The sequence below is a fragment of the Hyla sarda genome, unplaced genomic scaffold (assembly GCF_029499605.1).
Source record: "Hyla sarda isolate aHylSar1 unplaced genomic scaffold, aHylSar1.hap1 scaffold_1012, whole genome shotgun sequence".
NCBI lineage: Eukaryota > Metazoa > Chordata > Amphibia > Anura > Hylidae > Hyla > Hyla sarda.
In genome coordinates this window covers 120,424-132,728 of record NW_026607631.1, presented here as the reverse complement: position 1 = coordinate 132,728, position 12,305 = coordinate 120,424, and the positions used below count along the sequence as shown (strand labels likewise).

The 12,305-nt window shown below is 43.7% G+C and overlaps 1 non-coding gene and 2 pseudogenes across 1 annotated transcript; all 3 read right to left on the bottom strand.

Annotated features, from left to right (window-relative positions):
* Positions 1-3,620: 3,620 nt before the first annotated feature.
* LOC130298685 (U2 spliceosomal RNA) lies at positions 3,621-3,838 on the bottom strand (annotated as a pseudogene).
* Positions 3,839-5,937: 2,099 nt separating this feature from the next.
* On the bottom strand, positions 5,938-6,128 carry LOC130298658 (U2 spliceosomal RNA). Its single transcript, XR_008849984.1, has one exon. It is a non-coding gene; the product is annotated as a U2 spliceosomal RNA (small nuclear RNA).
* A 2,091-nt stretch (positions 6,129-8,219) lies between these two features.
* On the bottom strand, positions 8,220-8,388 carry LOC130298680 (U2 spliceosomal RNA; annotated as a pseudogene).
* Between the last annotated feature and the right edge of the window lie 3,917 nt (positions 8,389-12,305).

Here is a 12,305-nt window from a genome sequence, read left to right as displayed (position 1 = left end):
AAAGTCTAAGGATAAAATTGCTACAGTTTGATTTCTATCCTTAAAATACCATAAAACATCTCTTAAAATATTTAGGGATTCAGCTATAGACCTTCCAGGTACCCCACAAACCTGATTTGGGTGAATTAATTTATGAATAAAAGGTTTAAAACGGACAGCTAATAACTTGGCTAAAACTTTATAATCGACATTTAAAAGTGTGATGGGGCGCCAATTTTTTAGCATATTCTTTTCACCCTTTTTAAAAAGTAATGATACAATCCCCCTCCTCCAGGAAGGGGGAAGTTCATTAACAATAAAAGTTTCTTTATACAATAAAACCATATCATCCTTTAAAATATCCCAAAAAGCTAAATAAAATTCGATGGGTAAACCATCTTCCCCAGGGGCCTTCCCACTAGAAAAACTTTTAAAAACAAATAAAAGTTCATCTAAGTTAAGATCACGGGATAAAACCTCCTGGTCTAAAACATCTAGCTTAAAATCAAGGGAATTAAGAACATGTTCTAAAAAGGATGGATTAAGATCTTTCTTATTAAAAAGAAGCTGGTAGAAGTTAAAAACTGCATCTAACATGCCTTTTGGAGTGGATTCACCCTCAAGGTTTTGGATGATATCCCTCCTATTCATCACTTTTTTAAAAAAGAAACGGGAACATTTCTCGCCCTCCTCCAGGTGCTGCACATGTGAGTTAAAAATGATTTGTTTCCCTTTCTTTTCTATGGCATGTTTTATTTCAGTTTTAAGGTTTAAAATATCATTTTCTACATCCATACCAGCTTCTTTCAATTTAAAAAGTACATTTAAACGCATGTTAAGAACATAAAACCACTGTTTTTCCATTTTTGCCTTCTTCTTACCTGCTTTGATAAAAAAAAATCTGATTTTAGATTTGGTGCCCTCCCACCAGTGCAGCATAGGCTCGTGGGGTTTTCTTTGTGATTGCCAGCACTGGTAGGTCCGCACAAACTCCTCTTTTATCTCAGGGTCCTCTAGGAGTGTGGTGTTTAATCTCCAGAGGCCCCTTTTTGCTTTTTGCTCCCCCTCTAGCTCCAGGCCCACCAAGAGGAGCTTATGATCAGAGAAGATATTCTGCTCGAGCGTGCATTTCAGGGGTTTAAAAGCTCTAGAGGAAAAAATAAAATCGATTCTGGAGCTCACTCTTCCATTGGACCATGTGGCGCCCGGGTCCTCCGGCAAGAGATCCTTCCAGCAATCTTTCAAATTAAAATCATCAATAAAATTTTTAAGCAGGTAAGAAGTGCGGTCTTTACGATTAATATCCCCACCCTGCCGGTGTTCCCCATCACGTATGCAGTTAAAATCACCTCCCACCAGCAGGGGGGAAGACCCAACACAAAACAGTGGTAAAATTTCAAATAGTTCTGCCCGCTCCTGTTTATCAGGAGGGGCATACACATTTAAAACACGAATTAAAAGTCCATTAAAATATAGATGAATTAAAAGAGCTCTGCCAGGCACAATCTCAGTTACTGTATGAATAGAAAAGGACTGGCCTCGGCAGAGCAGCCCAACACCCACAGAACGACAGTCATTTGCACCGGACCATATGGATGGGCCCAGCTTCCAGTCTTCTTTTAAGTCTTTATAGTCCATTTTACTAGGGATTCCACATTCTTGTAGCAGGCAAAGGTCAAAGTCACATGTCTCTAGATAAGAAAATAAAGCAGCCCTGCGATCAGGGCTCTTTAAGGACCTCACATTGAGTGAGGCAATTTTTACAGGGATAGGCATAGTTTATGGAGAGTCCGTGCTTGGAGAATCAAAGTCAATAATAAGCTGCGTACCGTCATCCCCCGCCTGCGGGGTCATCAGCTCCTTGATGTTCTGAGGGTCGGAGCTTGAGATCGATGATGCCCCGACCCTGAGCTCGCTCTCATCCGAACTACGGCACGCCGCTTTCCTTTGAATGTCTTCCTCTTCTTCTTCTCTTTGTCTTTTAAATGTCACACTGCTGTCCATATCCTCTGTGTTGCTCTCACTCGATGTAATCTCTGGCCCCCGGCTGATGGATCTGCGTCTTCTTTCATCATTTGACGACTGGAACTGCTGCACAGGGGCCTGTGAGGCCTCTTTTCCGGAACCTTTGCCGCTACCTTGGGAAGTTTTCATCGCTTGTTCCCCAGCAAGCGTTGCTGAGGACTGTTGCTCCAACTTCCCCATCGATCGACGATGGCCAGTTTTACCCACCGGGTCCACTGCTGGCGGGGCAGCAAACCCTGGTTTGGCGCCACTTGTCTTCTTGGCCCTGTCCTGTATAGGCGGAGTAACAGGACCGGGCTCAGACCTGGCCACCTGGCTCCCCTTCCGGCGGGCTTTCACCGGGGCCTCTTCGTCCGGAGCAGGGCGACCCTGGGCCAAGCCAGTACCTGGCTTATGCTGTAATTTTGGGTCCACCTTTGCCCCCACCGAGGCCCGTCGGCTGCCACCCGCCACAGGTGAGCCCCCTTCAGAAGTTTCGGCGGGCTCTTGAGCCAGGTAGGAAGTCGATCGACGTCTTTCAATTTCCCGGGCAGTAAACTCGATCACCCGCCCGGGCTTCGTGGAATCCCCATGGCCTCCCCCTAGCACTACCACCGGTGGGCCCCCCGATGGAGCACCAGAGGTCTTGGGCCTGGACCCATCAGTACCTGCCATCTGGGGTTTGGGCATCTTAAAAAAGGACGTCTTTTGTCCTGTCCCCTCTTTGGGTGGGCCCAGCCTTGACCCACCCATCGTAGTTTTTGCTTTATGGGGACAGGAATTAAAATCGTGATTTTCCTCTCCGCAGAGGTTGCACCTTATCGAATGGCTACATCTTGAGGCTATGTGACCTTCTTGGCCACACCTATTGCAGCGAATCACACGCTCCGCGCCGCAGGTCTCCTGGGTGTGGCCAAACCTCAAGCAATTTCGGCAATACATAGGCATTTGAGGATAGAACAGGAAGCCCCGAACTCTCCCGATGGCAAAATTTGGGGGCGGATGGCAAAGACCCCCAATACCACCGGGATCCTTACGGAGCTTGACCCAGAACTTCCTCTTGCCGTTCCAGAACCGCACGGAGTTCAAGATTTTGTTTGCGAATCGCACCTCTTCGCAGTATCGCCGAAGAAAAGTGGCTATATCCTCCGTGGTCACATGAGGGCTGTGCATAGCCACCACCAACGGTATATGTTCCTCACCATAGAGGAACTGGAACGAAAGACCGTCGAGTCGATCGTCCCTCTGGTCCGCACCAGACAAGGTTGCATAGATGTTATCGCAACATGCCGTGGCCGTGAAGGTGACGGTATACAGGCCACGGCTTTCCTGGTCATTTAGACACAGGATGTCCTCCCTATTGAGGCGGAAGTAGTCAAGAAGAATCACCTCCGCAATGAAGCGGAGGTTCTTCAACTGACGATGGCTCTCCGACACCTCTATGCGGATGGTATTTCGCATCGACATTTCCCCAGAGGGGAAAGCCCAGGAGAACGGCATCTTCCACACCCAGGGACTAAGCCCCTTCCCCAATAGCAGCAGGGGCTCGGAATCCCGCTATAAAAGCGGAACCCTTACCCAAGGCAGAGGTCGGGGGTACCCTAGGTGCTTCCGAAGCTACAGGTAACGCTCAACGTACCGAAAATGCCTTCTGAGACACAAGGTCCCAGAGACAGGGGGATCGCAACCCGTTGTCTGTGGACTAAGCCCGCTCCCCAATAGCAGCAAGGGGGTGAAGTCCCTCCGTAAGGAGAGACAATCCCCCAAGGCCGAGAAGCGGGGTACCACAGACACCTTCCGACCAGACCAAATGCAGATACTACACTTGATCTTAGCCAAAAGGCCGAGAAGCGATAACCGTGAAAGGGGCGGGCCCAACAAGGTGCCCTTCATGGGCACTATCACTGCTTGCTGTCAGGGAGGCTGCCAGACAATTTTCCATGCACACTCTGGGCTGGGGGGCAGTCAACCACCAGTACACACAGCAGAACCTAAACCCATACCATTATTGCTAAGCAGCAAGACAGGGGCCCATTGCACTCCCACGGGGCCTTTTTAAATGCAATCCATAACCCGGATTTGCCAGGAACCCTTCTTACTCCTCCTACTTGCATGTGACACTGGGCTTAGGATCTGCATAGGAAACACACACACAAGCACACACCTACCTTTGTTGCCTGCAGATGCCTCCTTGGCTGTCCCCAAACGGTATCAAACCAACACCCACGGGAAGCTGTAAGCATAGAGGACATGCCTGCACCCCATTGGACTTACCTGTGTGGGTTAAACCCGGGTTATTTGACAACCTATGGCGGTGATGGTTCTGCTCAGGCAGAGCAGTGCTGATGCTCCTCATAAAGCTGTCGCTGCTGTGAAGGTTCTAGGTGACATCACAAATCCCTATGGTTACATACACAACAAAGCTGGGTTGTTGTTGTTTACACTCTGCAAGGCCTGTGGAAGTGAGTGACATCATAGCACTGTAGTTCTGAGGGTTCTAGATGGATGCAACAATCTCCTGTTGCTTCTATGAAGGCCATAATAGACGACATCACCAAACAGCTCCATAGTCACATACACAGCAAAGGAGAGATGTTGTTTACACCTAGTGATGTCAGTGGTATTGAGTGACATCACAGCACAGTGCTAAGGCTCCTGGGCCTGGACACAGCAGCGGCTGCAATATCTCAACGGAGAATACGTTTATATATATGTGTGTGTGTGCGCGTATATATATATATATATATATATATATATATATATATATATATATATATATATATATTTCTCCGCCGAAATCACTTTTAAACCCATTTCCACCTTTTTTTCCCTTCTCTTCCTCTTACTTTTTTTTCACGTTTTTTTACGTTTTTCTCCTTTTCGCCTCTTTTCTGGGCGTATTATTCTTCTTTTTCTTCTTTTTTTTCGTCTAATGCATACCCCATCAGTGCAGCAATGCTTATTCAATACCGCCAGCAGATGGAGACACTGGGGGATAATTTTCTAAGGATTTATACTGATTTTTCCTGTCTGAATTTGTCGCACAGAAAGTTGCAGGCCAAATATGTGTGACATTTCTGCGACTTTAGCTTCTAGAGCATTTTTACAACATTATACATAGGTGCTGAATACATAAAAAGCGACTGTTCAGCGACAGACAAGTCGCATCGGCTGAAAGTAGGCCAGAATGTCAGTCCATGTTGGAGCAGGTTTAGATACAGTCTAAAGTATAGATCTCAAAGTCTGTGCACAGAATTTAGCAAGGGCCTCGCACCTTCTGATGCATCAGGTAGGTGCACAATAGCATAGCCTAACCCTCTGTACTTTGGTCTATATTGATGCGGGACATAGACAGCCAGCTGATGACCAATCCATTAGTGCAATGGATGGCTGGAAGCATTTGTCTTTGCCTTTGCAATACCACAGAAGCAATGCATGGTCAATGTACAGCAATGACACACCTGTGTGAACAGCCAGGAGACCCCCCCCCCCCCCCCCCATGTTATGTTACATAGTTACATAGTTAGTACGGTCGAAAAAAGACATATGTCCATCAAGTTCAACCAGGGAATTAAGGGGTAGGGGTGTGGCGCGATATTGGATAAGGGATGAGATTTTATATTTCTTCATAAGCATTAATCTTATTTTGTCAATTAGGAACATTCAGCACCCACCCGCTATCAAGGCAGCTGCCTATCATGTCATGCCCTACCTGCACAGGTGTGCTGGCTACTCAAATGATCCAATTAAGGAGGCCATTTAGTCAGCAGCAGCAGAAGTCCTGTGCCTGGACGCTCCAACAGCGGCCAGACACAAGCAGAAGCAGAAGCAGCAGAAGCAGCAGCAGCACCACCTTTTGTTTTTTGGCTGCAGCAGCAGCAAGGCCCACAGGGCTGGCTAGCCAGCAAGCAGGTAGCAATGAAAGTAGGAATCTTTCTTTTTAACCCTGTAAGGGGGTGGTGCACTGTACCCGAAGATACTGCCATATCGGGTCAATGCATAGGGCGACGGAAGCAAGCTTCGAAATCGTCCCCCGTTCTCAAAAATCCATTTAATATATGGTCCCCAGATAGGGGACGTATCAGATATTAAACTGATAAGAACAGATACTACACTTGATCTTAGCCAAAAGGCCGAGAAGCGATAACCGTGAAAGGGGCGGGCCCAACAAGGTGCCCTTCATGGGCACTATCACTGCTTGCTGTCAGGGAGGCTGCCAGACAATTTTCCATGCACACTCTGGGCTGGGGGGCAGTCAACCACCAGTACACACAGCAGAACCTAAACCCATACCATTATTGCTAAGCAGCAAGACAGGGGCCCATTGCACTCCCACGGGGCCTTTTTAAATGCAATCCATAACCCGGATTTGCCAGGAACCCTTCTTACTCCTCCTACTTGCATGTGACACTGGGCTTAGGATCTGCATAGGAAACACACACACAAGCACACACCTACCTTTGTTGCCTGCAGATGCCTCCTTGGCTGTCCCCAAATGGTATCAAACCAACACCCACGGGAAGCTGTAAGCATAGAGGACATGCCTGCACCCCATTGGACTTACCTGTGTGGGTTAAACCCGGGTTATTTGACAACCTATGGCGGTGATGGTTCTGCTCAGGCAGAGCAGTGCTGATGCTCCTCATAAAGCTGTCGCTGCTGTGAAGGTTCTAGGTGACATCACAAATCCCTATGGTTACATACACAACAAAGCTGGGTTGTTGTTGTTTACACTCTGCAAGGCCTGTGGAAGTGAGTGACATCATAGCACTGTAGTTCTGAGGGTTCTAGATGGATGCAACAATCTCCTGTTGCTTCTATGAAGGCCATAATAGACGACATCACCAAACAGCTCCATAGTCACATACACAGCAAAGGAGAGATGTTGTTTACACCTAGTGATGTCAGTGGTATTGAGTGACATCACAGCACAGTGCTAAGGCTCCTGGGCCTGGACACAGCAGCGGCTGCAATATCTCAACGGAGAATACGTTTATATATATGTGTGTGTGTGCGCGTATATATATATATATATATATATATATATATATATATATATATTTCTCCGCCGAAATCACTTTTAAACCCATTTCCACCTTTTTTTCCCTTCTCTTCCTCTTACTTTTTTTTCAAGTTTTTTTACGTTTTTCTCCTTTTCGCCTCTTTTCTGGGCGTATTATTCTTCTTTTTCTTCTTTTTTTTCGTCTAATGCATACCCCATCAGTGCAGCAATGCTTATTCAATACCGCCAGCAGATGGAGACACTGGGGGATAATTTTCTAAGGATTTATACTGATTTTTCCTGTCTGAATTTGTCGCACAGAAAGTTGCAGGCCAAATATGTGTGACATTTCTGCGACTTTAGCTTCTAGAGCATTTTTACAACATTATACATAGGTGCTGAATACATAAAAAGCGACTGTTCAGCGACAGACAAGTCGCATCGGCTGAAAGTAGGCCAGAATGTCAGTCCATGTTGGAGCAGGTTTAGATACAGTCTAAAGTATAGATCTCAAAGTCTGTGCACAGAATTTAGCAAGGGCCTCGCACCTTCTGATGCATCAGGTAGGTGCACAATAGCATAGCCTAACCCTCTGTACTTTGGTCTATATTGATGCGGGACATAGACAGCCAGCTGATGACCAATCCATTAGTGCAATGGATGGCTGGAAGCATTTGTCTTTGCCTTTGCAATACCACAGAAGCAATGCATGGTCAATGTACAGCAATGACACACCTGTGTGAACAGCCAGGAGACCCCCCCCCCCCCCCCATGTTATGTTACATAGTTACATAGTTAGTACGGTCGAAAAAAGACATATGTCCATCAAGTTCAACCAGGGAATTAAGGGGTAGGGGTGTGGCGCGATATTGGGGAAGGGATGAGATTTTATATTTCTTCATAAGCATTAATCTTATTTTGTCAATTAGGAACATTCAGCACCCACCCGCTATCAAGGCAGCTGCCTATCATGTCATGCCCTACCTGCACAGGTGTGCTGGCTACTCAAATGATCCAATTAAGGAGGCCATTTAGTCAGCAGCAGCAGAAGTCCTGTGCCTGGACGCTCCAACAGCGGCCAGACACAAGCAGAAGCAGAAGCAGCAGAAGCAGCAGCAGCACCACCTTTTGTTTTTTGGCTGCAGCAGCAGCAAGGCCCACAGGGCTGGCTAGCTGGCTAGCCAGCAAGCAGGTAGCAATGAAAGTAGGAATCTTTCTTTTTAACCCTGTAAGGGGGTGGTGCACTGTACCCGAAGATACTGCCATATCGGGTCAATGCATAGGGCGACGGAAGCAAGCTTCGAAATCGGCCCCCGTTCTCAAAAATCCATTTAATATATGGTCCCCAGATAGGGGACGTATCAGATATTAAACTGATAAGAACAGATTTTTTTTTTTTTTTTTCTCTTTTTTTTTTCTTTTTTTTTTTTTTTTTTTTTTTTTTTTTTTTCCTCAGTTACAGACTATTGTTTGGACGATCATCAGGTCACCTACCAAGACTCGTCACTTAAAACAATATCTGAAAAAACATCATACGGAAAAAACTAAGTGCCAAGAAAAAGTGACCAAACAACAAAACAAAAAAAACATGTCAAAAACAATCACAGAAATTGGTCAAAAACTTACAGCTTTCTCCTTTACGTACTTCTTATAAATTCTTCCATCGTGTATGCATCCAGATTTTCTCCGCTTCTTCTTCACCAATTCTCTTTTTGTCCAGTAGAAAGATAGTAAAAATCCTTCCTAAAAACAATCTTTTCAATTCCCTCGGAGGAATAACAACATTTTTAAAAACAAGCAAATTGCGTGAGTCCCATAAAACCTCTTTAAAAACAGAAAAAAGAATCCAATTAGTACGTGTATCTTCCTTTTTACTAAGATCTTGACCAATAAAAACTTTCTCAAAAGAAAAACTATTATATCCAGTGAGTTGGATTAAAAACCTCTTTAAAAACATAAAAAATTATTTTGCATAAAAACAGTCCCAATAAAGGTGCACTAAGTCTTCTCTACCTCCACAACCCTCTCTTGGGCATCTGTCACTTATTCTCAAACCTCTTCCATTTAAAAAAGATCGGGTTGGGAGGCAGCCATGAAAGGACATCCAACTAACGTCTTTTTGTCTGTTTGATAGTCCAATAACTTTAAAAAACTTCCAAATCTTCACAGACTGAGCATTAGTGCAGAATGGTACTTCATATAATCTCTCATTTTTCCTTATTTCCTGTTCTATTTTCTTTTTATCAGGTTCACCTAAAGAGCTCAAACCAAATTGATCATTGAAAGACCTGAGGAGCACATAGAAGGTAGGTATCACATGTGCTATGGGTCTCCTCAAATCCCTCTCACACCAGCCCCATTTGGAAAACAACCATCCTGCAAGGTATTTACTCATGTCTGCCGCCCTATTATTGCACTGTATCAATTTAAAAATTAAAAAAAAAAATAGTGCACCTTTAAAAACAGATCAATGTTTGGAAAGTTATATCCGCCCAAATTCATACTCTTCATCACTTCTTCTCTTTTCATTTTCTCCATCTTAGACCCCCAGAAGAACACAAAAAGCTTCCTTGTAACTCTCCTAGTCCATAACTTCCCTGGAGGAAGCACCATAGCCGTATACAAGAGAAGCGGTAGGATTACAGACTTAATGATAAGAACTTTCCCTTTAAGTGACAAGTTCCTTAACCTCCAGAAGGATAGCTTCTTCTCAATTTTACTGTCCAAAGTCTCATAACTCTTCTTTCCTTTGAGGTCTTTGTCAAATATCACTCCTAGCACTTCAATGTCTTCTTTTTCCTTAACACCATCCACTACTATATTCTCTTGGTTCCCCAAACTGCATAATTGGCACTTCCCCCAGTTCACATTCATCCCAGCCACACAACAAAAAATCCTCACATGCAAATTTACTCTGTTGAGATCTGCTTGGGATGTACAAGTAAAAACCACATCGTCCATATAACTTAAAACCTTTAACTTACTACCATCACTACCTGGAATAAAAACACCACTCACACATTTATCTTTCTGCACATTCTTCAACAGGCCCTCTATAACGCATATAAACAGAATTGGGGAGATTGGGCATCCCTGTCTGACTCCAGACAAGACATTAAAAGCAGGCCCCACATGCCCATTTACTAAAATCTGACTTGTCACCCCATGATAAAAACTCATAATAACAGATAATAACTTTTCTGGAATACCTAAGTGTTTTAAAGCAATGAACATAAAATCATGTGCAACCTTATCATAAGCCTTTTCAAAATCTATGGACTCAACAAACAGTGCATTCTTGTTAAAGTTACTGTAATAAATAGAGTCTCTTAAAAGCAATAAATTATCTGTTATTTTTCTTTTCGGTACTGCACAAACTTGGTATTCTCCCACAAGGTGGTCCACTACATCACTCAGTCTATTAGCCACAATCTTAGCAATTATCTTGTAGTCACAATTTAATAAAGTTATAGGTCTCCAATTTTTAAGATCTCTGCCATCACCTTTTTTATGAATTAATGTTATGACCCCTTTCTTCATAGATTCAGCTAAAACACCTGAGTTAAAAACATATTGCACCACCCGTGTAAACTCTTTACTTAAAATATTCCAGAACGCGGAATAAAACTCAGCGGGGAGACCATCACAGCCTGGTGTCTTCCCTTTGGCCATCTTATCCAGGGCCTGCTTGATCTCCCCTTCACTAACATCATCAATTAAAAAATCTACTTTTTCAACAGGAACATTATTCTCCAAAATATTACAATAATCATTCATCTCCGTCTCACTGGCTCTGCTCTTATTACTAAAGAGTGTCTCATAAAATCTGCCAATCTCCTTCACCATCTCCTCTCCAAAAACTTCCCCCGTAGGGGTAAAAACAGATTTAAAAACACCTTTAGCATTAAAACATTTTTTAAAGAAATACCGTGTACACTGCTCATTTTCTTCTAGGTGCTGCACTTTAGACTTATATACAATATTCCTTCCCTTTTCCAACAACCTTTTTTTCATCTCCCCCTTCACCTTAACAATCTCATCCTCCACCTCCACACCAACACGTTTAAACTTATAGAGAGTCTCTAACCGGGATACAAGCCTTTCATCACTCCTCCTCTTCTCTTGTGCTCTCTTTATGCAAAACATCTTAAAGAAATTAGAAAACTCTCCTTTAGCCCATTCCCACCACACTAAGACATTACTAAAATCAGGTTGTTTAGAAACACAGGATAAAAACACATGATTAAAACCAGCCATTACTTCCTCATCTTCCAATAGACTTACATTTAATTTCCAGAGCCCCCTCCCAAAATGAAGGGACTCTGTGACACTTATCTCAGCCGACACCATCTTGTGGTCTGAGAAAGTTGACATCATTTGATTGCACCGGACCACCTTAATCCCATCAGAGACCAGGATGTAATCGATCCGGGATTTACAGCGGCCACTATCTGATATGTACGTATATCTTTCATCAGTGCTAACCATCAGTCCAACATCAGTAAAATGCAAGTCTTGAATAATTTGATTTAAAACATTGGAAGTAATATCAGTTCTAACCTCAGCAGAGCTCTCACGATCATTGACGGATCTAATGCAGTTAAAATCGCCAACAATAATAGTATCTTCACGACCAGGGATAAAAAACTTAAGGGACTCTAAAAAAGACAAACGTGCTTGTTTTTCTGCTGGAGCATACACATTAAAAATTCTCATCCTCTGACCCAAAACCTCAAAAATTAAAACCATACAACGACCAGGTACTAAAATTTGGCAATTTAAAACTTTAATGTCCCTGTTTCGCAATAAAATCCCCACACCTTCATTTTTGTTTTCTGCACATGTGGACCAGAAGGACTGCCCACACTTCCACTCATTTGCATAAGGTGCTGACTTTATTGCACACTCCTGTAAACATATCACATCACTTCTAACATTCTCAAGAATATCAAAAATTGCAGCTCTCCTAATTTCAGACTCAATACTTCTTACATTAATAGTTGTTACAACCAAAGTCATAATAACTAGGAAAAGAAAACCAAATGCTTTAAAATCCATCTTAACTTAGAAATTAACATTTTGGCCTTCAACTTTCCTATGTAAACTTGCAAAACAATCAGGCGACCCTATGTTAGAGTCCCTGTCTATTTCATTATCACTACCAAGAACAAGGGCTTCCTGATCCTCAGTCCAGCTCCCTGTCTTACACCTTTTATTCACAACCTGCACATCCTCATCTTCCTCCTCCTCTTCTTCCTTACTGCGAGAAACTCTCTGACCAGGTGTTAGAGATCTCTGAGATGACCCAACAACCTCCATT